The following is a 23,958-nucleotide window of genomic DNA, read 5'->3' as shown; positions in this document are numbered from 1 at the left end:
CATCTTGGAATATTCTTCTCACTACCAATTTTCAATCCCACAGTGTCACTTGTAATCTAAAATATAATCAAAAACTGACCATGTGACCATGCTGCTCAAGGCAACATGAAGATCACAGTGTCCCAGTGTTTCCCGACGTGCATGGATGTGGACTCCAAGACTCTGAACATGCAAAGGCTTACGTTAACTAACAGTCTCCACCAGTGGCCGAGTATGACTGGAAATGCCATATGAATTAACTCCTTCAACTGTCACAATCCAGGAAGAATGTACTATCATCCCCCATGCAAACTAAACAGATAGGAATGGGAAGCATAGGAGATAACTAGTGTGCTCTGTACAACAGAAAGCAGCAGAACACAACGTGCGCATGTGCCATGGCTCCATGGTGGCCACTGTCCTCTCCCCACCTCCTCCTTCCCCTTTTCTCACATGCTTGGGATGAACCTGGGTTTTGTGCATGCTAAGTACATATTCATAGGTCCCATCCCTAGCCCTGTTCTCTGAGATACACTGAATGAAGATTAACGCATAGCAAAACACCCATGCACGTTTCTAGAACTTTCTGTGAGGTACTGTTACATGCGTTATACTTTCATTAGCCTGAAATAAGAACTCAGACCTTTTAACACATTGCTAATCTGCTTTGGGTAGCTAATAAATAATACAAAGTAAAAAAGACAAGCTTTACTCTTCAACAGAGGAATGGATACAGAAAATGTGGTACATCTACACAATGGAATATTATTCAGCTATCAAAAACAATGACTTTATGAAATTCATAGGCAAATGGATGGAACTGGAAAATATCATCCTGAGTGAGGTAACCCAATCACAGAAAAACACACATGGTATGCACTCATTGATAAGGGGCTATTAGCCCAAATGCTTGAATTACCCTAGATGCACAGAACACATGAAACTCAAGAAGAATGACCAAAATGTGAATGCTTCACTCCTTCTTTAAAAGGGGAACAAGAATACCCTTGGCAGGATGGATGAAGCAAAGAAGTGCAGGCCGACAGGAGCCGGATGTATATCTCTCCCGAGAGACACAGCCAGAATACAGCAAATACAGAGGCGTATGCCATCATTAAACCACTGAACTGAGAATGGGACCCCCATGGAAGGAATCTTAGAAAGGACTGAAAGAGCTTGAAGGGGCTTGAGACCCCATATGAACAACAATGCCAACCAACCAGAGCTTCCAGGGACTAAGTCATTACCCAAAGACATGGACTGACCCTGGGCTCCAACCCCATAGGTAGCAATGAATAGCCTACCTAGTAAGAGCACTAGTAGAAGGGGAAGCCCTTGGTCCTGGCAAGACTGAACCCCCAGTGAACGTGGTTGTTGTGGGGAGGGCAGTAATGGGGGGAGGATGGGGGAGGGAAACACCCATAGAGAAGGGGAGGGGAAGGGGTTAGGGGAATGTTGGCCTGGAAATCGGGAAGGGGAATAACAATCGAAATGTAAATAAGAAATACTCAAGTTAATAAAGATGAAAAAAAAAAAAAAAAGACAAGCTTTAAACATTTAGTGAGTTTTAATAACCTCCAGCCCTCTGTATGCAAACTCACAGAGACCATTTTATGTTCTAATAAAATATGCCATGAAGTTCTGCTTAATACAAAACAAATGCATCATGAGTCACATTCTATTTTGTATACCTCTCTTTTCTTGCTATGCATTGACCTCACTTGTGGAAAACAAATGCTCCACCACTGGTCCTTATATCTCTCTAGCACTGACCTTTTTACATTAGTCAAAGACATAGTTCTTTGAGTTTAGGTCTGTTACCTGGAGCACAGAGTAGGTTTTCAGGAGTAAGTACAGCCTTAACTATCCAACTATAAGATTTCTACATGAGCCTTGCCTCTGTGGAACTCTAAAAGATACTAATAATGCGACATGAACGTAGCACTGTTACAAACTTGCCTAGATTCTATAAACCCTGGGCTTCAGTCTCCAATCACACATATACCAGAGATTCTCATTATTTGTTCTTTCAAGCACCGACAGTTCTCTTAATCATCCTGGATAAGATGGAAAATCGAGAAGACTAGCTTTCTGAAATCTTTTTTTTTTTTAAGTTTATTTATTTATGAGTACACTGTAGCTGTCATCAGACACACCAGAAGAGGGCATCAGATCTCATTACAGATGGTTGTGAGCCACCATGTGGTTGCTAGGATTTGAACTCAGTACCTCTGGAAGAGCAGTCAGTGCTCTTAACCACTGAGCCATCTCTTCAGCCCCGAAATCTTCTTAAAGTAGACAGTTTTGATTTTTTTAAAAACAGACCAGTTTTGCAATTCAGATTTTAATAAGTAATGCAATCATATGGATATTTGCCTTATAAAAATGTAAAATATGACAGACAAAAATGTGTAAAAATAAACAAAACTGACTATTAGAAGCAAAGATTATAAAAGCAGCTTTCTTCATTGGGGATGTAGCTTCCTGGCCTTGAAAATTCTCTCCATGGCACCATGGACAGAGGCTGGAGTAGGTCAGTGTCAAACAAAGTAAGTCACTACTGGGCCTTACCAACAGGCTTAAACATTAAAGAATGGATGTGTGTGCATGTGTGTGTGCCTGTGTGTGTGCCTGTGTGTGTGCCTGTGTGTGTGTGTGTGTGTGTGTGTGTGTGTGTGTGTGTGTGTCACATCACATTGACAAAACATAAAATTCAGAGCAAGCAGCTCTGACTGGTAGTCTGTAAGAATTTCAACTCTACTGCAAATTTAGTAAGCCCAGCCTGCCAGAGGCAATGTGTGGGTGGGTAGAGTGGTTAGCATGTGTGGGTGGGCAGAGTGGTTAACTAGCTGATTTACTTTAGGTGCCACAAGACCATCTGAGGCACAAAGAAAACTAAGATTTCATCTTTCACGTCAGTTCATGTACCAGCTCTATCGTCTTCACTATGACCTTCAAAGAATTTTTCAGCCCTCAGCTTCCTAATCTCTAAACTCCACAAAGACCTATGCTGTCTCTGCACACAGAAACACAGTGAGAATTAAAACACACATGGACTCATCAAATAGTCATATTTGTTACACTGGCTAAAACTTGTCAGTGGACAAAACACACTAAAAAAAAAAAAAAAAAAAAAAAAAACAAACTCATCAACTTGAATATATTAGGTCGTAGATTAGAACACCCTAGATACAAATATCTCCACATCCTTCATACCAGTGGCTGTGTACTCAGCTCCTCTTGATGCTGGCATTTCTGAAAGAACATCCTTACCACAAATAATCCACCCTTCTAATAACCATCCACTTGGTTAAATATCTACATCTCTCGTGCCTACACTCACGATCACAAACTATCTGAAATTCAAATTACAAAGCAATCAAAAAACTATACATTGAAAAAAATTTTGAAAATATATTTACTAACTGGAAAAATGTTCATTTATTGTTCTGTACTCTGATATATCAATCATGGAACAAAACTGGCTAGTGATAAATGTTTTCCTTGTGCTGTTGTTCCTTCACACTCTGAATTTCAGTGCATTCTCTTAAAGGGGTATAGACTTCCTAGTCCAGATGCCCTTCTGCACTTGTTCTGCTGCTTCTCTAGCAATAACTAAAATACCTACCTAAGTAGTCATCTTTACCTAACTAGTCATCTTTGCCTAACTAGTCATCTTTACCTAACTAGTCATCTTTGCCAAACTAGTCAGTCATCTTTGCCTAACTAGTCATCTTTACCTAACTAGTCATCTTTACCTAACTAGTCAGTCATCTTTGCCTAACTAGTCATCTTTACCTAACTAGTCATCTTTACCTAACTAGTCATCTTTACCTAACTAGTCATCTTTACTTTTGGAGCAAATCAGTTCCCTGAGGAGCAACACCTGGCACATACTCCTTGCAGTTTGCCTGGCTTTCTTCACCCAGGTGGGTGTCATCATAAGGGGCACACAGTGCTCTGCTAACTTAAATTTTTTTGAATGCAAGCAAACAAAAAACTACAGCTGCTGAGAGTTTGGATTATGGGGGGAAAATCTGCTGAACTAAACCAGTTTACTAAAGATGTTCTAACGTCAGACTGGAAAACAGGAAATATGTTATGCTAAGAAAGGAGTTATGCCTCTATTTCCACAGGAAAAAAACAAAAAACAAAAAACTATGGGATCCTTCCAAATTGATAAAAAAAAAAAAAAATCAGACCTGACAAGGGGAGACATCCTGAAGATCATAGCTACAGACAAGAAGAAAACCAAAAGATCTGTAATGTATATGCTGGTCCCTTTAAATGATCAAGTCTGAAATCAACTAGAACATGTAAATGTCTCCCATCATAACTCAGCCATACAAGGCCAATAAATCTCTGGCTTCAAAAGTCCTCAAGATCCACTCTGCCATCCTTTCATATGGCACAGATGAAGATATACTGCAATTTTTATTATAATCCAAACTAGCTTAAGAAAGACAGATACCTTTTACTTGTTTAAACAGGGAGCAGAAAGGCATCTTTAACTGATCTATGAACGTTGCACATTCCATAGACTATGTTAATACAGAAATATATATTGCCTCTGGAAATTTTATGTGCACAGAAAAAAACAACCAAGAATACAGCTTTGACAAGATTCACCCTGTGGATCCTGACACTTACTGTTCTAGCTTCCTGCCTGATCCTACCTTAGACTCCATCAATTCTGGGTCCTCTAAAGACTTGCTTCCAGGACAACTTCAAAACAGTTAGCTCTTTAGGTCCAACCTCACAGGCTTATTTATCCAATCAGGACTTCACTTAAGCCTGAACTTTCTCAGTACAGAGAATGGACAACAAATGCCACAGTTGGCTTTCCTAAGACTTAACGAGTTTTCCATTGGGGGAAGAGGGGCGCTCAAAAGGAAACTATACCCCCAAATTGGCAGAAGGCGGGGTGGAGAATTTTGGTCACTTATTGGATATTGGAAGGTTGTCACCACTTAAGGGGACTGTTACAAATAGTTATGATCTTGACACAAGGTTAGATTCATTAATTTCTTTTTTTTCTCTTCCCTTTCCTTTTCTTTACTCTTCTTTCTTAAGAGGGAAAAGTTGAGAAGAGAGGAGATATAGAAATATTATAGGAACAATAAGAAAAAAGAGGGATATTACTGATTCTATTCTTAAACCAAAAACTATTTTATAGCCATAATCTTACATTGGTATAGACTTTTGTATTTTGATAAAAAAAAAAATGAGGCTATATTTTGTTATATTGGTACAGAATGTTGTATATTGATATAAATTTAAAGGTTACATTGGTTTAGATTATTAGATATCAATGCAAATTTAAGGTTATTTTTGGCACCATAATATACATATCTTTTAAATTCTTATATGAGGTATTGTTCCTATATAACCCTTAAAGATACAATGTAAAGTTCCACTCCTTTTAATGGCTGCTATTACAAACTATTGTGTATGATTAAGAAATACAAGTTAATAGTCAAACTTGTGATCATGTCAGATACTAGTCTAGATCATCAGAGAAATATGCATTCTGGGTTGAACATACAATGTGTAACTGAAGACAGGCAATGTTAGCTAATTCAGATATGCTATGAATAGACAGATGTCTTCAAAAACCTCAGAGACTCACAGAATCAATTGGCATTTAAAAATGTTTTATTTAATTTAAGGCTTTTTGACATTGAAACACGTCAGCTCCTGGCAACACAGGATTCAACTTGGAAGAAGAAGATGAGCATTAAAGAACCTCCACTTGGAGATGGCTTCACTTGTGGCAAGCAGGCAAAGAAAACACCCTAACTTTATTTGCAGATAGAATGCTGTCCAGAAAGGACAAACAAAACCAGGGACATCAACTGCCAAGCTCTGCCAAGACAGGACAAGTAAGTCCTTCACGACTCCTGCTTCGAGAGCGGCCTGACTGATATCCTGGGCCGGAAGGCTGAAGATGATGCTCCAGTGTTTTAGAGAATATGGCACTGTCCAGGCTGTCAGCTGTCTCTCTCATTTCTCTAATTTTCTGAAGCTGCATCCCTGCACTTCCTGCATACTCAGGTAATATTTATTCCCTTAAGGTCTGTAATGGATTGAAGACTAGATAGTCATAGTCTTACTATGAGCTTAAGTTGTTTAGGATTTAAGAAGATGTTCTTGGTCTAAGAAGATATTTTTTAGGATGGTAACACAAGCTAAGATACAAACTGATTTGTACAGAACTCTAAACTCACCAAGATAGGATAGATGATAGAATACTTTATCTAAGGTGTCAAACATAAAATGACTAGACATTACAAATGTAACTCTTACCTAAGAGTTTTTATATTTGTTTCACAATGGTTCCTATTGTATGTTCTTTATTATTATAAGAGCCTTTTTATTTAGACAAAAAGGGGGAAATGTGGTGGGTTGGTCTGATGCTGTTTGTATTGTAATGCTTTAGTTTTTTGTTGTTGTTGTTGTTGTTGCTGTTTCAGAGCTGGGGACCAAACCCAGGGCCTTGTGCTTGCTAGGCAAGCGCTCTACCACTGAGCTAAATCCCCAACCTCTTTTAAAGATTTATTTATTTATTTATTTAATATCAGTATGCTGTAGCTGTCAGACACACCAGAAGAGGGCATCAGATCCCATTACAGATGGTTGTGAGCCACCATGTGGTTGCTGGGATTTGAACTCAGGACCTCTGGAAGAGCAGTCGGTGCTCTTAATGCTGAGCCATTTCTCCAGCCCCATGCTTTAGTATTTATACTGGTTCTCTAGATGTGGATGACTCTGATACCAAGTGATAGTATATGAACCTTCTCCCCAATTTAACTGGTCAACAAAAAAATAGAACCTGTGATTGGGCAATAGAGGGAGAAAGGTGGGACTTGAGGACCAAGTTAGGGGATTGCAGGTAGAGGAGGAAGAGGAAGAGGAGGAAGAAGGAGACAGAGTAGAGGAGGCTGCATGAGAGGAGACGGACCAGGAGCATGTGGGCAGGAGGAACAGCAGTAATAAAGGACTCTATAGCTGAGGAACAAGTTGGAACAGCTCCAAGCCTGCCCAAGCTAGGCTTATGGTTGTAAACCAGATAACTGATTGTGTGTCTTTATAAGCGCTGGCTAGAATAATAAGTTCATTATACAGACACATTCATAGGAGGGCAGAGAGCAAAGCTGAAACACGCAATTGAGTCTTTCAAAGATCCTCGGTTACACAATGGGGGGAAAGTAAAGAATTAAACATAGAAAAATATAGTGAAAGTAGGATTTAATGAGGAATAAAAGGAAGTGGTATATGAGATGGATACACAGAAACGAAACTTGGAGCTAGTAAGAGCTTAACTTTTTGCTATTTTTGAGTATGGAATATAGGACCATATACATGGCACAAAGGTCACTCTATCTACTGCTGATCCACGTCCCTAACACAGAAGGTTATAAGGACTGATGAGCAGAACAGAATATCAGGAAGACTGGGGGGATGGATCTAGGATAAAACACTCACAGAATAAACACGAGGACCAGAGTTTGGCTCTCAAAGCCCATGCAAAAGCTAGAGATTTGTGTGCTGTAATCCTGACACTCAGAATACAGAGACAGGGTCGCTGGGGTGAAGTGGCTAGCTAGGCTAACTCAATCAGGGAGCTCTAGGTTCTTCCAAAGCCCCTGCCTTACTTAATAAAGAAAGTGGAGAGTGGTGGGGAAAACCAGCCAACATCGACATTGTTTAATGATACACACTCAGCATGCACATATCCACATAATAGACACACACACACACACACACACACACACACACACACACACACACACAGAGCAAAACTCATAACTAGTAAAGCATTTTACTTATTGTACTACATATCTATTTCAAACTTAGCCTGAAGTTCACCTCCTAAATGACTTTCATTGTTACTGTGACTGGGAGGTGAAGGGGTGGAAAGAGTAGAAAGGGAGGGACAAAAGAGGAATTTAGAGATAACTAGGTCCCTCATCCTCCCAACTGTGATACGGGGAACATTCCTACGTGCAAACAACAGTACCTGAGGTCAACCATTTTCACAAATCAAGAATATGCAAGTATGAGTTTAAATAACTTTCCCAGACTCACAGCAAGTTGGCAAAGAAGCTGAGACTTGACTTAAGACATTTAATCTCAGAGCTTATAGGTTAAACCGTCAAGCTCTGTTACACTAGAGAGTATATTACTACGGGTAATTTGCACTCATAAATCTCGATTCCTACTTCATTGTTAAGTCATCTTACAATTGAAGAATAAACATAGAAGAAGCATACAGTCCATATTTAATCTATGGATATTTGATAACTCCAGAATGGTCTAAATAAATATGGCTGGGTCACGTGTAACTTTTAGCAGCAAGTAAATATAATAGACCTATTAGGTGGTCCTAAAGCTTAGACACCGAATACCCAAGCCCCAGACCCATGTCGAAGTGCTCCTGGGAAGTGTAAAGATGACGGAGTGGTGAGCCCAGGTAAGGTCGGGGTCACTAATGGACTTTGTAACGTAGGCTGTCGGACTCGGGCCTGTTATCCTCTTCTTCCTGGCTCATCAGGTGAGAATGTGGCTTAGCTACCCACCCTCTACTGCTGCAGCCCAGTGCCCTCACAGAAGCCCCCAAAACAAGGCCAACTAACCTTGAACTAGAAAACTTGGAGCTACAAGGACCTTTTCTAAGTAGTAATCTCGTCATAGAATGTAGAAAAGAATATGCTGATTGAAAGGATAAAATCCTAGATTCTAAAGAACATTAGCTCATGGGTTACATTAAATATTAGTTTACTAAAGAAGTAATGTGACACAGGACCTTAGACAGGAACCTGGAATTCTATACCATAATTCTATAATAATTTTGAGATAAATTCTTCACAAACATCTAAAGTGATGAGAAAACACTTTCTTCTAGAAATATATAAGAAGAGCAGGACTGGCTAAACTAAACAGAAGGACGGGACTAGCACTGTGGACCTGTCCTGTGTGCCAAGTGCACATCTGAGTATAGTACGCCAGGGGTCCTGGGGTCAACCTTCAGCACAGAGATTAGGGAGAAAGGATAACAGAGAAGGGAGAAAGAAAGGATACCTTATCTTGAAAAGATCTGACTAATAAATTCACTGCCTCCGTGTATTAAAAGAAAGAAGCCACATGATCAGTTCAACAGGCACAGGAAGGGTGAGAGAAGCCACTGTGCTTTCATGGCCAGTCACCCCACAGTGGCAGTAGAGCGAACCGTCATCATGACAGGGCATCACGAAAATCTCAAAGAGCATCATATGCAATAGTAAAGGACTCTACACCTTACCAAGAGCATCAGTAAGTAGGATGTCCATGCTTCTTCAGTGTGGTCTAGAATGTTCTAACCAGGGTAAAGGGGCTACTACTACTAATAGTAGTAGTAATAGTAGAAGTAGTAGTAGTAGTAATAACAATAAATGTAAAATATATAAGTAGAATAGAATGAAAATTATCCCTATTCAAGGATGATATATTATATATGTTAAAAATTGTTAAACATTCACCAAAATAGCATTTCTAAAACAAGTAAACAAGCAAGGTAGGACTGTACTGTCACACAGATACAGCTATTTATACACACAACACACTCACACAGGTACAACTCTTTATATACACAACACCCTGTCACACAGGTACAACTCTTTATACACACAACACACTGTCACACAGGTACAACTATTTATACACACAACACTCTGTCACACAGGTACAACCACTTATACACACAACACTCTGTCACACAGGTACAACTATTTATACACACAACACACTGTCACACAGGTACAACTATTTATACACACAACACACTGACAATACATAAAAAAGTATCCTTCTCAATACTTGCAACAAACAATCTAAGAGTCCTGTTATAATAATCGCAGGGACTGGAGCACAGCGCATTAGTAGAGCTGGTCACTAGCACACACAAGGCCCCAAGTTCTCTGCCCAGTATTCTTTTTATGTTAACACAAGGGATAAAATGAGTACAAATAAACTGCCCAAACAAAAGCAAGTCTTATTATATAAGAAAGTCTATAGAGTCTTGCAGAAGGAAAACCTAAATAAATGGAGACATCTCATATTCATGGAACAGATGAATCATTCTAAACAGAGGGCACACCATTTCTACAGAATTTCAACTGTTGGCAAAAATAAACTGATAATCTAATCCTAAAACTCCTATGTAAATTCCAGGGACCCAGGATAAACAAATAATCAAAAATAAAACTGGAATGTTCAGACGTCTAGCCTTCACAGTGCAGTCAGTGTTAACACAGTGTGACACTTGGCCAGGACACTTTACAGAGGCCTACAGGTGCCTGGATGTAAGAGTGGCACTTCTGAAACCACTGTGCTGATGAATGCTGGTCAGGGTGTGGAGAAAAGAAAACCCTTATAACTGACGATCATTAGAGAAAAAGCATGGAGGCTCCTTCAAAGCTTAAAAATAGAACTGCCACTTGATCTAGTAATCCTACTACTAGGTGGGTGTAGGCTGTGTGAGCTCTCTCTCTCTCTCTCTCTCTCTCTCTCTCTCTCTCTCTCTCTCTGTGTGTGTGTGAGTGCGCGCGCGCGCGCGCACACTCGTGTGTGGTGTATATGTGACGGGGGTGTGCATGTGCATGTGTACACAAGAGAGAGAAAAAGAAATATCAAAGAAACACCTGCACTCCTGTGTCTGCTATAGCACTACTGAAATAATCAAGAAACAGAAAATGCATACACAGAATGGAATACTATTAAACATAAATAGAGTAAACATATATGAAATTGAAGATCATGGGAAGTAAGCAAGGCACAGAACTTCCAGGATCTTGATCATGTAATCACATATAACTTCAGATTTGAAAAGTATTTATCTAAGGTTGGAGAGAGTAGCAGGGAAGGGAGCTGAGGGAAGGCTGACACCTAGTGACCACCAAGGGACATCACTTTGCTAGTGGGTTTGCCTGGCTGCTCTATTCTGTTTCAGTCAGTCTCTTCCCCACTTCCTTCCCCACTCTCTCTCCCTCCCCACACTATGTGTGAGCGTGTGCATGTACATGTGTATGTGACCGAGAGAGAATGTCTGTCTCCCTCTCTCTCTCTCTCTCTCTCTCTCTCTCTCTCTCTCTCTCTCTCTCTCTCTCTCTCTGTGTGTGTGTGTGTGTGTGTGTGTGTCTATGCCAACCCTGTGACTGTTTTTCTGTCTATACCCATGCAGTATCCTAAATCCAACACTTCTTCTGTCTAAGTTAAGGTTAGATATAAGAAGCCTCAGTGTGCTCTAACATGGTAGGCTAACTAAAGATGATGATTATGTGAATCTCAAGAAGCTAGAAGAACTCAAAATGTTTTTGTCATTTAAAAAATGTACAAAAAATAGATAAGATCAATGAGTAAAGACTATATAACCTATCCATGTCAAGTGAGGAGGGGCAATCTCAGCCCTTTTTGGTCCAAACCATTGCTCAATTGTAGAATCACAAATGAATACTATTAAGACTGCAAAACAGACTCTATCTATCTATCTATCTATCTATCTATCTATCTATCTATCTATCTACCTATCTATCTATCTATCTATCTATCTATCTATCTATCTATCTATCTATCTATCTATCTAATGATTAGCAAACAAGCACAAAAGCAACAGTTGAAGAACAGTGGCCCATAATCCTAGCACTTCAGAGTCTACATACTGGAAGCTTCCAAAGACAGAAGCAGTGCTGAAAGGTGTCCACAGCCACAACATAAAGAAGGTCCACATGTCCCCCACCTTCCGTCAGCCCGAGAACCCACAGCCCTGAACCCTGTAGCCCAAATAGCCCCACCAGAGCACACCAGGAGAAACAAGCTTGACCACTCCACCCTCGGCAATCAAATCCGTCTGATCATGAGTCAGTCATGAAGAAGACAGAGGCAGTAGTTCACTTGTGTTCGCTGTGGGTGTCAATGCCAGCAAGCACCAGATCAAACAGGCTCTAAAAAGAACTGTAACAAAATCAATACCTTGTTCAGTTGGCTCCTGATTATGATGCTCTAGATGTTACCAACAAAACTGGGATCTTCCAAACTGAGTCCAGATGGCTAATTCTAAATACACATTTTTGCACTATTAAAAAAATAAAAAATAAAAGCCACTACCTTTACATATTCTTCATACAGAAATGCACTGTGACAATTTTAAAAGCACACTGGAAAGCTAGCTAACTACTCTGCGGCAGAGAAGTCATGATGAGTGCAGGAACACCTACAACCATGTCTTTCCAAACCCTGCAGAGTCCTTAACCACGCTCTACACAACTGTGGCCTTACACCTACAGATAAATGTGGTCCTCACCCCTCATCAAGGAAACTCTTCCCAGGGAACACTGCAGAAGAGGGACTGTAAGAGACAAAGGATTGGGGAGTTTGCTCTGAGAGTGTCTCCTAGTGATATCAGGGGCTATACCCATGGACTCTCCCCAATAGAGTCACATGATCTGAACAAGAACGACACAGGGAAGATGCCAGACTGGATGAAGAAAAGCCCACAAGCCTTCGACCCTCTCCAACTGAAGGAGGCCAGAGACATGAGAGATGGTCTTCCCCGAGGGAAACGCACAGAACTGGGTGTCTAGTGCCAAATGCCCAGTCCTGACAACATACATAACACTAACATTATACAGACTGAACAGGCTATTTTTAGGAATGTGTGTGTGTGTGTGTGTGTGTGTGTGTGTGTGTGTGTGTGTGTGTGTGTGTTGATGAAAACAGCCTTGAGTTTCAAGAAAAGCAGGGAGGGGTATATAGAAGTGTTTGGAGGGAAGCAAGGGGAAAATTAAATTATACTGCAATTATACATTTAAAAAAAAAACAAAAGAAAACAACAAAAACATGCTTAGCACCAAGGCTGGAGATGTAGCTTAGTGATAAAGAGCAACAGCTGCTCCAGAACGGGACCCAGGCTCACTCCCCAGTGCCCCAGTCAGGTATGTGGCTCATAACAGCCCACGACTTCTGCTTGAGAGGACCCAGTGCTCTTTTCAGGTCTGTATGGCTACACACACATGCACGCGCACAGACACACGCACACATGCACACGCACACACACACGTGCACACACACACACACACATACACACATGCACACACACACCTTAAAATTATTTTAAGTATAAATGACAGAACTCAATTTTGAAGAGAGTTGAAGAAAAGATATTGAATTTGTGGCTTCTAATTTTAAAGATGTATGGCTTGAAGGCCCTGTGTTCAGGAAAATCTGTCCCCCAAGATGTCCATTGTAGAAAAACAAGCCACAATACACACAGTTTGCTTCTTCTCAACTTTTACAATTGAAGGGAAGTGTATAGCAGAACCGTATGTGTGACTGGAGTTAGAAACCTGGAGTCTCTGCAAGAAGAGTGGTGGTGAGTGCTCTCGTTTGGGAATACCAGGGTCTATGCACAAGGGAGCCATACACTCTGGATAGAGCAAAACCACAGCCAACTGCACTGTAGCTACTGACACTGACAAGAGTCAAGACCCATGGCATGCTGGACACGAAGGAGAGAAGCAGCAGCAAAGCCTCTAGCAATGCAGGAAGTGTGTAGGTCCTAGTGGGAGTGATAAACCAAGATGAAGGGAAGCTCATGAAGGCAGCCAGGTGACCAGGATGGCACGGCTTCATCTGAGAAGGCCAGGCCGCGGGCAGCCAAGTGCACCCGGGCCATCAGAGCCCACCCACACCACTGATTTAGTTTCTCTTAAGCCTGTTCTCACGCAGCACCCTGGTTTGCCTCATTATACCCGACAGTCAGCCCCTGGCTCCTCTACCAGCAAAGCTCAACTCGTGCCTTTCCCATAGCCACAGGAGCCTCCCATGCACATGGCATGCACACCAAGAACAACAAACAACTCATGCGACTCTCTTCCTTATCCACAAACAACCCCGTTTCTTCCCAATTCTAGCTCTCCCACCCCATTTCCAACTCTGAGGTTATGGGCATATTAAATGATAAAAGGTTAACTGAGGTAAAGAACAAACATTTGTCTCCATATTTTCCTATACTATAGCACTGTGTTTAGGGAATAAACACGTGGCAACCCACAGAACAATACTCCTTAACCCATTCAATGTTTCCTATTTGAGAACTTCAACAGGCAAATTACAGTCTTCATCCTCAGAGGTCTTAAGGTACAGCAATAGAAGCATAAAGACAATACAGCAATTAGGTCCACAGACACTGCCAAAGAGAGTTAAGTGGATAATACTGCTTGAGAAGAACAAATCCCACTCATTCAAGACTACAGCCTCCAACTCCAACTGTGCCTGCACTGTTCTTCTGCTCCCCTTACTGATTCTATAGCAACGCTGAATCCTGTGTCCTAGGTACTTCCTCATTTCCTTCTTTTGGGACTGTCATAAAGTTTCTATTGTTCTGATGAAACACCATGACCAAAATGCAAGCTGGGAAGGAAGGGCTTGGCTTAGACTTCTACATCAATGTTCATTACCAGGAAGTCAGGACAGGAACTCAAACAGGGCAGGAACCTGGGGCAAAGCATGTGGGAGTGCTGCACACTGGCTCCTCTTGGCTTGCTCAGCCTGCTTTCCTCTAGAATCCAGGACCACCAGGCCAGGGATAGCCCCATCTGCAATGAGCTGGGTCTTCCCTCATAAATCACTAATCGAGAACATGCCTTAGAGGCTGGACTAGATCTTACAGAGGTGCTTTTCCTCTCTCAAATGACTTCAGCTCTGTCAAGCGCCATAAAACAATGCAGCACAGAAACTATCTGTAACTTCTGTTTGAAGCCATTCTGGCCTAGGGAGCCAGTAGGCCACAACAAGCTCCTTTCTATATTCCCAGAGCTGAAAAAGAACATGGACACAGTAGATACTCAATAAGTATGTGACCAAATGAGCTTTTCCAAAATGAGAAGCATGTTCACATCTAGACATATCATTGTTGGTCCAATGTTACTTCTTACATAGAAAGTATAGACTAGTATGAAGATAGTCTACTCTTGCCTTTATGATGAGACTGGGCTAAGGTGTAATGCAGCTATTAAATTTTCATGAATCAACAGGTCTAGCCCATTCAGTTTACCTTCTTCGTTAGTTTCCTTTCCTGTCACTGTGATAAAATACCCTGACAAACAATTTATGGGGGGAAGGATTTGGCTCACATTTTCAAGTTCTAGTCCATCACTGTTGTAAGGTCAAGGTAGCAGGAACGTGAAGCAGCTGGTCACAGGGTATTCACAGTAGGAACAGTGTGAATGAGTACATACATGCTAGCCCTCAGGCTGCTTCCCCCACTCTTGTGTAATCTAGGATGTCCTGCCTAGGGAATGGTGCCACCAACAGGAGGCAGGTCCTTTCATATCAGTTAACATAACCAAGATATTCCCCATAAGCTAAACTTTAAGCTGAACTACACAAGCCCTTTCCAGACCATCTTAAATTGTGTCAAGCTTATAAATAAAGCTATCACACCTTCCAACTATTTGTTGGGCTGCTTTAGCAGCTTATTCTAGTTTCTGGAATTTAGACTGTACTATTAGCAAGATGGAATCAACAGTGGTAAAGAACAGGCAAGACAGACAGACAGACAGACAGGCACGCGCGCGCGCGCACACAGACACACACACACACACACACACACACACACAGCTCTTGGGCAGGTTTTCCATGTGACAGACCTCTGTGTGTTAGAAAAATGCCTGACCTGTTACTAGTAAACAATGTTTCAGACAGAATGCTTTAAGAACAAGACTGGTATGCAAGTAGTAAGTTATTAATGACTTAAAGATTATAACTTCTCTGAGCACTTGTTCATCAATGACTGGTGGTTAAGAAAAAGGAGAGGGAACGCTATTATTCTGACCTCTACCACAGTGAAAATCAATGTTGAACATTAGACCAGAAGGTCAGAGTGCACATGAATCAGAGCAAAATCTCCATGGCTCTCACATCCTCAGCATTTCTGAAAAAGCAAATTCTCACCTGACAAAGCTTGAAAATGAATATAATAATGATTATATCTTTTACAAGTTCTTACCTACCCCAACAAAATCCCCTGCATTCTATATTTTGTCACATAATATTACCTAAAAGTAGTTTTTGAGCAGATATTGTTTCCAAAGCAAGGAAGGATTTTAAGGGCAATTTGCTGCCTCCTGCCATCATAGTACAGCTAAATACCATCACATGTTTGTTTGACTGATTTTTACTTATTCACTTTACATCCTGCTCACTGTCCCCCTCCCAATCACCCCTTCCCCAGTCCTTCCCTAACCTCCTCCCCTTCTCCTCTGAGCAGGTAGAGACCCCCTGTATATCACCCCAACCCTGACACTTCAAGTCTCGGCGGGACTAGGCACTTCCTTTCCCACTGAGGTCAGACAAGGCAGCCAATCTGGAAAAACATATCCCAAGTACAGGCAACAGCTTCTGGGACAGCCCCTGCTCAAGTTGTTCGGGACCCATGTGAAGACTGAGCTGCACATGTGCTACATCTGCACCACATGATTATTTGTAAGAAACATACATCCCAGTAAGATGGATCATGCCTATAATTCTAGCCCTTGAGGGACTGAGGCAGGAGGACCAGGTGCTCAGTGTCAGGCAAGCTATTCAGTAAGCTCAGGGCAAGTTACATTATGGCCCTGTCTCAACACCTACCAGTGAGTACAAGTGTACTTGCCCATGGTACTGCACTTATGGTGGTTATGCAACTGTGATTGGCCATGCTGCCCTCACTTTTGGAGCGCAAACTCCTTGTTCTGGAAGCTCTTCTGGTGCTGCGACTCTGCTACCTTAGGACTGGGCCAGTGTCGGCGAGAGCTAGTTTTAATGGCAGAAATCTTACAGATGTTACATGGGACTACTTTTCCAATAGCTACACCAAAGTTCCTTTAGGTGTGGTCTTCACAGTGTGATTGAAGCCTCTGTGAAGAGGGTGAACTTTAGGGTAGGTCCAGTATGCTCATTTTTACTTTGTATAAACATAAAGAAGCATAAAGAGCTTTGCTGTTGTTTTAACTACAATTCCATATTGCTGTGAAGGATAAAAAGAAAATTAACATGTAAAAAAGACATTATGTCACACATTTCTTTTTACTAAAGATAATAAAATCTGTTAAAATGTGATGTCTCAAGGCAGCTGTAGTGAAGAACTGAACAATGCTAGCAGCACATTGTTAGGCCGAGAGGACAGCTGCTCTCAGTGTGAGGCCAGCCTGGTCTGTACAGTAAATACCAGGCCAGCAAGTGCTACATAGTAAGTCTCTGGATGGATGGACGGACAGACAGGCAGAATATTTAAACAATAAGGCTGACATTTCTTTAAGCAGAAGTTTAGGGTGCGGGGCACAGGACATTTGACAACACAGATGGGGATGCAGACTGATCTGAGAGGCCAACAGTGTATCGGTGCTGGAGTCTTGTCACTTGTGAAAGGACACTGGCATTCGGATGACCATGATGACCTGCAGATTTAGGGCTATGCTTTTCAACCGCATTATTAAAATGTGAGATCCTTTTCTACCGCTGGCTTCATATCTACAGATAAACCTCCAGGAAGAGGAAAAGGCACAGCTCAAAGTCAGAATGCCCGTCTCTGCCAGCAGGGGTGCTCTGCAGACAGCGGCACCCCAGCACCCCAGCACAGTGTCTCCTCACGCACTTGGTGTGAGTGCTTTCGAATGACACCCTCTCCAAGCAGACAGCAATGACTATGGCTCTTATCTGCCATCTGCTCACTCTGACTACTACTGTCCATATGGCCAGTCACTTAATCCAGGATTTCTCTATTCTGATTCTGAATCAAAAGCAGCCACGAGATTAACAAAAATAACAGCAACAGCAACAACAACAACAACAAAGAAACCTGCAGATGTTATGCTCCTTGCCACACTTGGGGAATCAGAATCTCAAGTGTTGTTCCCTCTCTGTAAATGATTTTAACATATAACACTGTCCTTAAATGATTTGTAGGAGACATCAATTTCTAAATATTATCTTCCAACTACTATGAATTCCCTCAAGAATGTCTCCATAGTTACCACTTCCAAGACCTGTAGTTATTTGCTACTCCTGTGTGACTTCTCATTATCTAGAAGAAATATGCTCCCAACAATGGTGTGAGAAACAGGGCATGGTGGTGCCTGCCTTTAGTCCCAGCGCTCAGGAGGGAGCAGAGGCAGGCAGGTCTCTGTGAGCTCCTGGACAGCTAGGACTGCTTCACAGAGAAACTCCGTCTCAACAAAGCAAAATGAAAAGGAATGAAGGCAGTGGTGTAAGGACTCTTTACCAAAGAACAGTGCATGCCTCATTTCATTTTCTATACAAAAAATGTCCAGGGGAAAGTCTCTGCCAAGCAACAATTTATACTTTTGCAGTCTTAACCTGTACTTCATACTTTTCCTTTACTTGGCAAGTGTCAGTTTAAAAACCACTTTTTTGAAATCCTGATAGCTCAGGAGACCGCCACTTCTGCCTACATTCCTGGCCAAAGAGGAACCTGCCTAGTGGCCTCTGGATATAGGAATATAAGAGCAGTCAGCAGCAGGAACCTGCTGGTTTCTGCCTGTGCTCGGAACTGAACTGAACTGGTCCTACAGCTCCCTGAACTCAAATCCCATGGAAAAGAGAGCTAGATTATCAGAAGTGCAGACAATCCTGAGAGCTCAGAGGAGCCAACTACTTCTGCCCACATTCCTGACCCAAGAAGAACCCACCTAGTGCCTCTCTGCCTTCTGGGGACAGGGACCCTAGGAGCATTCAGGGGCAGGACCCTTCGGGTTTCTGCCTGTGCCTAGAGCGGAAAGCTAGTCTTCAGGAGTGACTACACACCTGAGATCAGAGTTAAGACCAACTCTCCTGAACAAAGCAACCCACCTGGTGGCTTTAAGTCACACAAACCCAGGAGCACCTCTCTGTTCCCAGATCCAGCTGAAAGAAACCAGTTCCACAGGAGTGCTGACACACAGGCCTACAGGAGGGTGGAGCCACTGTCAGACACAGCAAAACAAGTTAACACCAGAGACAAATTGATGACTGATGACGAGAAGCAATAGCAAGAACCTAAGCAACAGAAACCAAGACTACTTGGCATCATCAGAGCCCAGTTCTCCCACCAAAGCAAATACAGAATATCCAAACACATCAGAAAAGAAAGATTTAGATTTAAAAATCACATCTCATGATAATGATGAAGACTTTAAGAAGGACATAAATAATTCCCTTAAAGAAATATAAGACAACACAGGTAAACAAGTAGAAGCCCTTAAAGAGGAGACACAAAAATCCCTTAAAAGAATTACAGGAAAACACAACCAAACAGGTGAAAGAATTGAACTTAATATTGTTAATAGAAACAATAAGGAAAGCACAAAGGGAGACAACTCTGGAGACAGAAAACCTAGGAAAGAGATCAGGAGTCATAGATGAAGCATTACCAACGGAATACAAGAGCTAGAAGAGAGAATCCCAGGGGCAGAAGATACCATCAACACAACCATCAAAATAATGTAAAACTCAAAAAGCTCCTAGCCCAAAACATCCATGAAATCCAAGACCCAGTGAGAAGATCAAACCTAAGGATAATAGGTATAAAAGAGAGTGAAGATTCCCAACTTAAAGGGCCAGTAAATACCTTTAACGAAATTATAGAAAGAAAAAAAACTTCCCTAAAATAAAAAAAGAGATGCCTATAAACATACAAGAAGCCAACAGAACTCCAAATAGATTGGACCAGGAGAGAAATTCCTCCCATTATACAATAGTTAAAGCACCAAATGCACAAAACAAAGAAAGAATATTAAAACCAGTAAGGAAAAAAAGGTCAAGAAACATATAAAGGCAGAACTATCAGAATTATGGCAGACTTTTCACCAGAGACTATGAAGCCAGAAGATCCTAGGCAAATGTCATACAAACCCTAAGAGGACACAAATGCCAGCCCAGGTTACTGTATCCAGCAAAACTCTCAATTAACATAGACGGAGAAACCAAGATATTCCATGACAAAACCAAATCAAGACAATATCTCTCTACAAATCCAGCCCTACAAAGGATAATAGATGGAAAACAAGGAGGGAACCTACACCTTAGAAAAAGCAAGAAAGAAATCTCCTTGCAAGGAAAAAAAAGAAGAGAGACACACAACCATGAGTCCACTTCTAACAACAAAAATAACAGGAAGCAACAATCACTATTTTTTAATATCTCTTAACAACAATGGACTCAATTCCCCAATAAAAAGACATAGACTAACAGACTGGATAAATAAAGAGAACACAGCATTTTGCTCTCTACAGTAAAAACACCTCAGAGACAAAGACAGACACTATCTCAGAGTAAAAGCCTGGAAAAACTATCATCCTGAGTGAGGTAACCCAATCACAGAAAAACACACATGGTATGCACTCATTGATAAGTGGCTATTAGCCCAAATGCTTGAATTACCCTAGATGCCTAGAACACATGAAACTCAAGACAGATGATCAAAATGTGAATGCTTCACTCCTTCTTTAAAAGGGGAACAAGAATACCCTTGGCAGGGAATAGAGAGGCAAAGATTAAAACAGAGGCAGAAGGAACATCCATTCAGAGCCTGCCCCACATGTGGCCCATACATATACAGCCACCCAATTAGACAAGATGGATGAAGCAAAGAAGTGCAGGCCGACAGGAGACGGATGTAGATCTCTCCTGAGAGACACAGCCAGAATACAGCAACTACAGAGGCGAATGCCAGCAGCAAACCACTGAACTGAGAACAGGACCCCCGTTGAAGGAATCAGAGAAAGAACTGGAAAGCTTGAAGGGGCTCGAGACCCCATATGAACAACAATGCCAAGCAACCAGAGTTTCCAGGGACTAAGCCACTACCTAAAGACTATACATGGACTGACCCTGGACTCTGACCTCATAGGTAGCAATGAATATCCTAGTAAGACCACCAGTGTAAGGGGAAGCCCTGGGTCCTGCTAAGACGGAACCCCCAGGGAACGTGATTGTGGGGGGGAGGGGGGCAATGGGGGGGGGGATGGGGAGGGGAACACCCATAAAGAAGGGGAGGGGGAGGGGTTAGGGGGATGTTGGCCCGTAAACCGGGAAAGGGAATAACACTCGAAATGTAAATAAGAAATACTCAAGTTAAAAAAAAAAAAAAAACAAAACAAAAAAAAAAAACAACTTTTGAATAAAAAAAAAACCTTTTGAATAAAAAAAAAAAAGCAGCAAGCTGGAGTAGCCATTGTAATATCAAATAAAATCGACTTTCAACCAAAAATCATCAAAAAAGATAAGGAAGGACACTTCATATTCATCAAAGGAAAAATCCACCAAGATGAACTCTCAATCCTAAATATCTATGCCCCAAATACAAGGGCACCTACATACGTAAAAGAAACCTTACTAAAGCTCAAAGCACACATTACACCTCACACAATAATAGTAGGAGATTTCAACATCCCATTCTCATAAATGGACAGGTCATTGAAACAGAAATTAAACAGAGGCATAGAGAGACTAACAGAAGTTATGAATCAAATGGACATAACAGATATTTATAGAACATTCCATCCTAAAACAAAAGGATATATCTTCTTCTTACCACCTCATGGTACCTTCTCCAAAATTGACCATATAATCAGTCATAAAACAGCTTCAACAGATACAGGAAGATAGAAATAATCCCATGCATCCTATCAGATCACCACGCACTAAAACTGGTCTTCAATAACAACAATAAGGAAAGAACGCCCACATATACATGGAAGTTGTACAATGCTCTACTCAATGATAACTTGGTCAAGAAAGAAATAAAGAAAGAAATTAAAGGCTTTTCAGAATTTAATGACAGTGAAGACACAAAATACCCAAACTTATGAGACACAATGAAAGCAATGCTAAGACCAAAAACTCCTAACTCTGAGTGACTCCAAAAAGAAACAGAAGAGAACATACATTAGCCGCTTGACAGCACACCTAAAAACTCTAGAACAAAAAGAAGCAAATACACCCAAGAGGAGTAGAAGGCAGAAAATAATCAAACTCAGGGCTGAAATCAACCAAGTAGAAATGAAAAGAACCAACAAAGAATCAACAAAACCAGGAGCTGGTTCCTTGAGAAAATCAACAAGATAGATAAACCCTTAGCCAGACTAACGAGAGGTCACAGAGAGTGTGTCCAAATTAACAAAATCAGAAATGAAAAGGGAGACATAACTACAGCATCTGAGGAAATTAAAAAATCATCAGATCCTACTACCAAAGCCTAGATTCAACAAAACTTGAAAATCTGGATGAAATGGACGATTTTCTAGACACATACTAGGTACCAAAGTTAAATCAGGACTAGATAAACCATCTAAATGATCCCATAACTCCCAAAGAAATAGAAGCAGTTATTAAAAGTCTCCCAACCAAAAAGAGCCCAGGTCCAGATGGGTTCAGTGCAGAATTCTATCAGACCTTCATAGAAGAACTCACACCAATACTGTCCAAACTATTCCCCAAAATAGAAACAGACAGAGCACTACACAATTCCTTCCATGAAGCAAAAATTACACTTATACCTAAACCACACTAAGATCTAACATAGAAAGAGAACTTCAGACCAATTTCCCTTATGAATAACGACACGAAAATACTCAATAAAATTCTCACAAACCGAATCCAAAAACATATCAAAATGATCATCCATCATGATCAAGTAGGTTTCAACCCAGGGATGCAGGGATGGTTCAATATACAGAAATCCATCAATGTAAACTAACTAAAGGTAAAAACAACATGATCATCTCATTAGATGCTGAGAAAGCATTTGACAAAATTCAACACCCCTCCATGTTAAAAGTTGTGGAAAGAACAGGAATTCATGGCCCATACCTAAACATAGTAAAAGCCATATACAGCAAAACAGTAGCCAACAGTAAACTAAAAGGAGAGAAACTTGAAGCAATCCCACTAAAATCAGGGACTAGACAAGGCTGCCCACTCTCTCCCTACTTATTCACTATAGTACTCAAAGGTCTAGCTAGAGCAATCAGATGACAAAAGGAGGTCAAAGGGATACAAATTGGAAAGGAAGAAGTCAAAATATCACTATTTGCAGATTAAATGATAGTATACTTAAATGATTGCAAAAGTTCCACCAGAGAACTAGTAAGCCTGATAAACAACTTCAGCAAAGGGGCTGGGTTTAAAATTAACTAAAACAAATCAGTAGCCTTCTTCTACTCAAAGGATAAACAGGCTGAGAAAGAAATTAGAGAAATGACACCCTTCACAATAGTCACTAATAACATAAAATATCTTGGTGTGACTCTAACCAAGCAAGTAAAAGATCTGCATGACAAGAACTTCAAGTCTCTGAAGAAAGAAATTGAAGAAGATTGCAGAAGATGGAAAGACTCCCCACCCCATGCTCATGGATTGGCATGATTAATATAGTAAAAATGGCCATTTTGCCAAAAGCAATCTACAGATTCAATGCAATCCCCATCAAAATTCTAACTCAATTCTTCGTAGAGTTAGAAAGAGCAATTTGCAAATTCATTTGGAATAACAAAAAACCCAGGATAGCGAAAGCTATCCTCAACAATAAAAGAACTTCTGGGGGAATCACCATCCCTGACCTCAAGCTCTATTACAGAGCGATAGTGAAAACAAACTGTATGGTATTGGTACAGAGACAGGCAAGTAGATCAATGGAATAGAATTGAAGACCTGGAAATGAACCCACACACCTATGGTCACTTGATCTTTGACAAAGGAGCTAAAACCATTCAGTGTAAAAAAGATAGCATTTTCAGCAAATGGTGCTGGTTCAACTGGAGGTCAACATGTAGAAGAATGCAGATCGATCCATGCTTACCACCCTGTACAAAGCTTAAGTCCAAGTGGATCAAGGACTTCCACATAAAACTAGATACACTCAAACTGATAGAAGAAAAATTGGGGAAGCATCTTGAACACATGGGCACT

General features: G+C 41.0%; 1 protein-coding gene across 3 annotated transcripts in view; it reads right to left on the bottom strand.

The window, feature by feature from the left end:
- The window catches only part of Stxbp5 (syntaxin binding protein 5), a 143,521-nt gene that overhangs the window by 97,954 nt on the left and 21,609 nt on the right, over positions 1-23,958 (bottom strand). The window lies entirely within an intron of this gene.

Source organism: Rattus rattus, chromosome 2, assembly GCF_011064425.1.
Source record: "Rattus rattus isolate New Zealand chromosome 2, Rrattus_CSIRO_v1, whole genome shotgun sequence".
Taxonomy (NCBI): Eukaryota; Metazoa; Chordata; class Mammalia; order Rodentia; family Muridae; genus Rattus; species Rattus rattus.
Note: the sequence above shows the minus strand (reverse complement) of the source record. Positions and strands in the feature narration are given on the sequence as shown.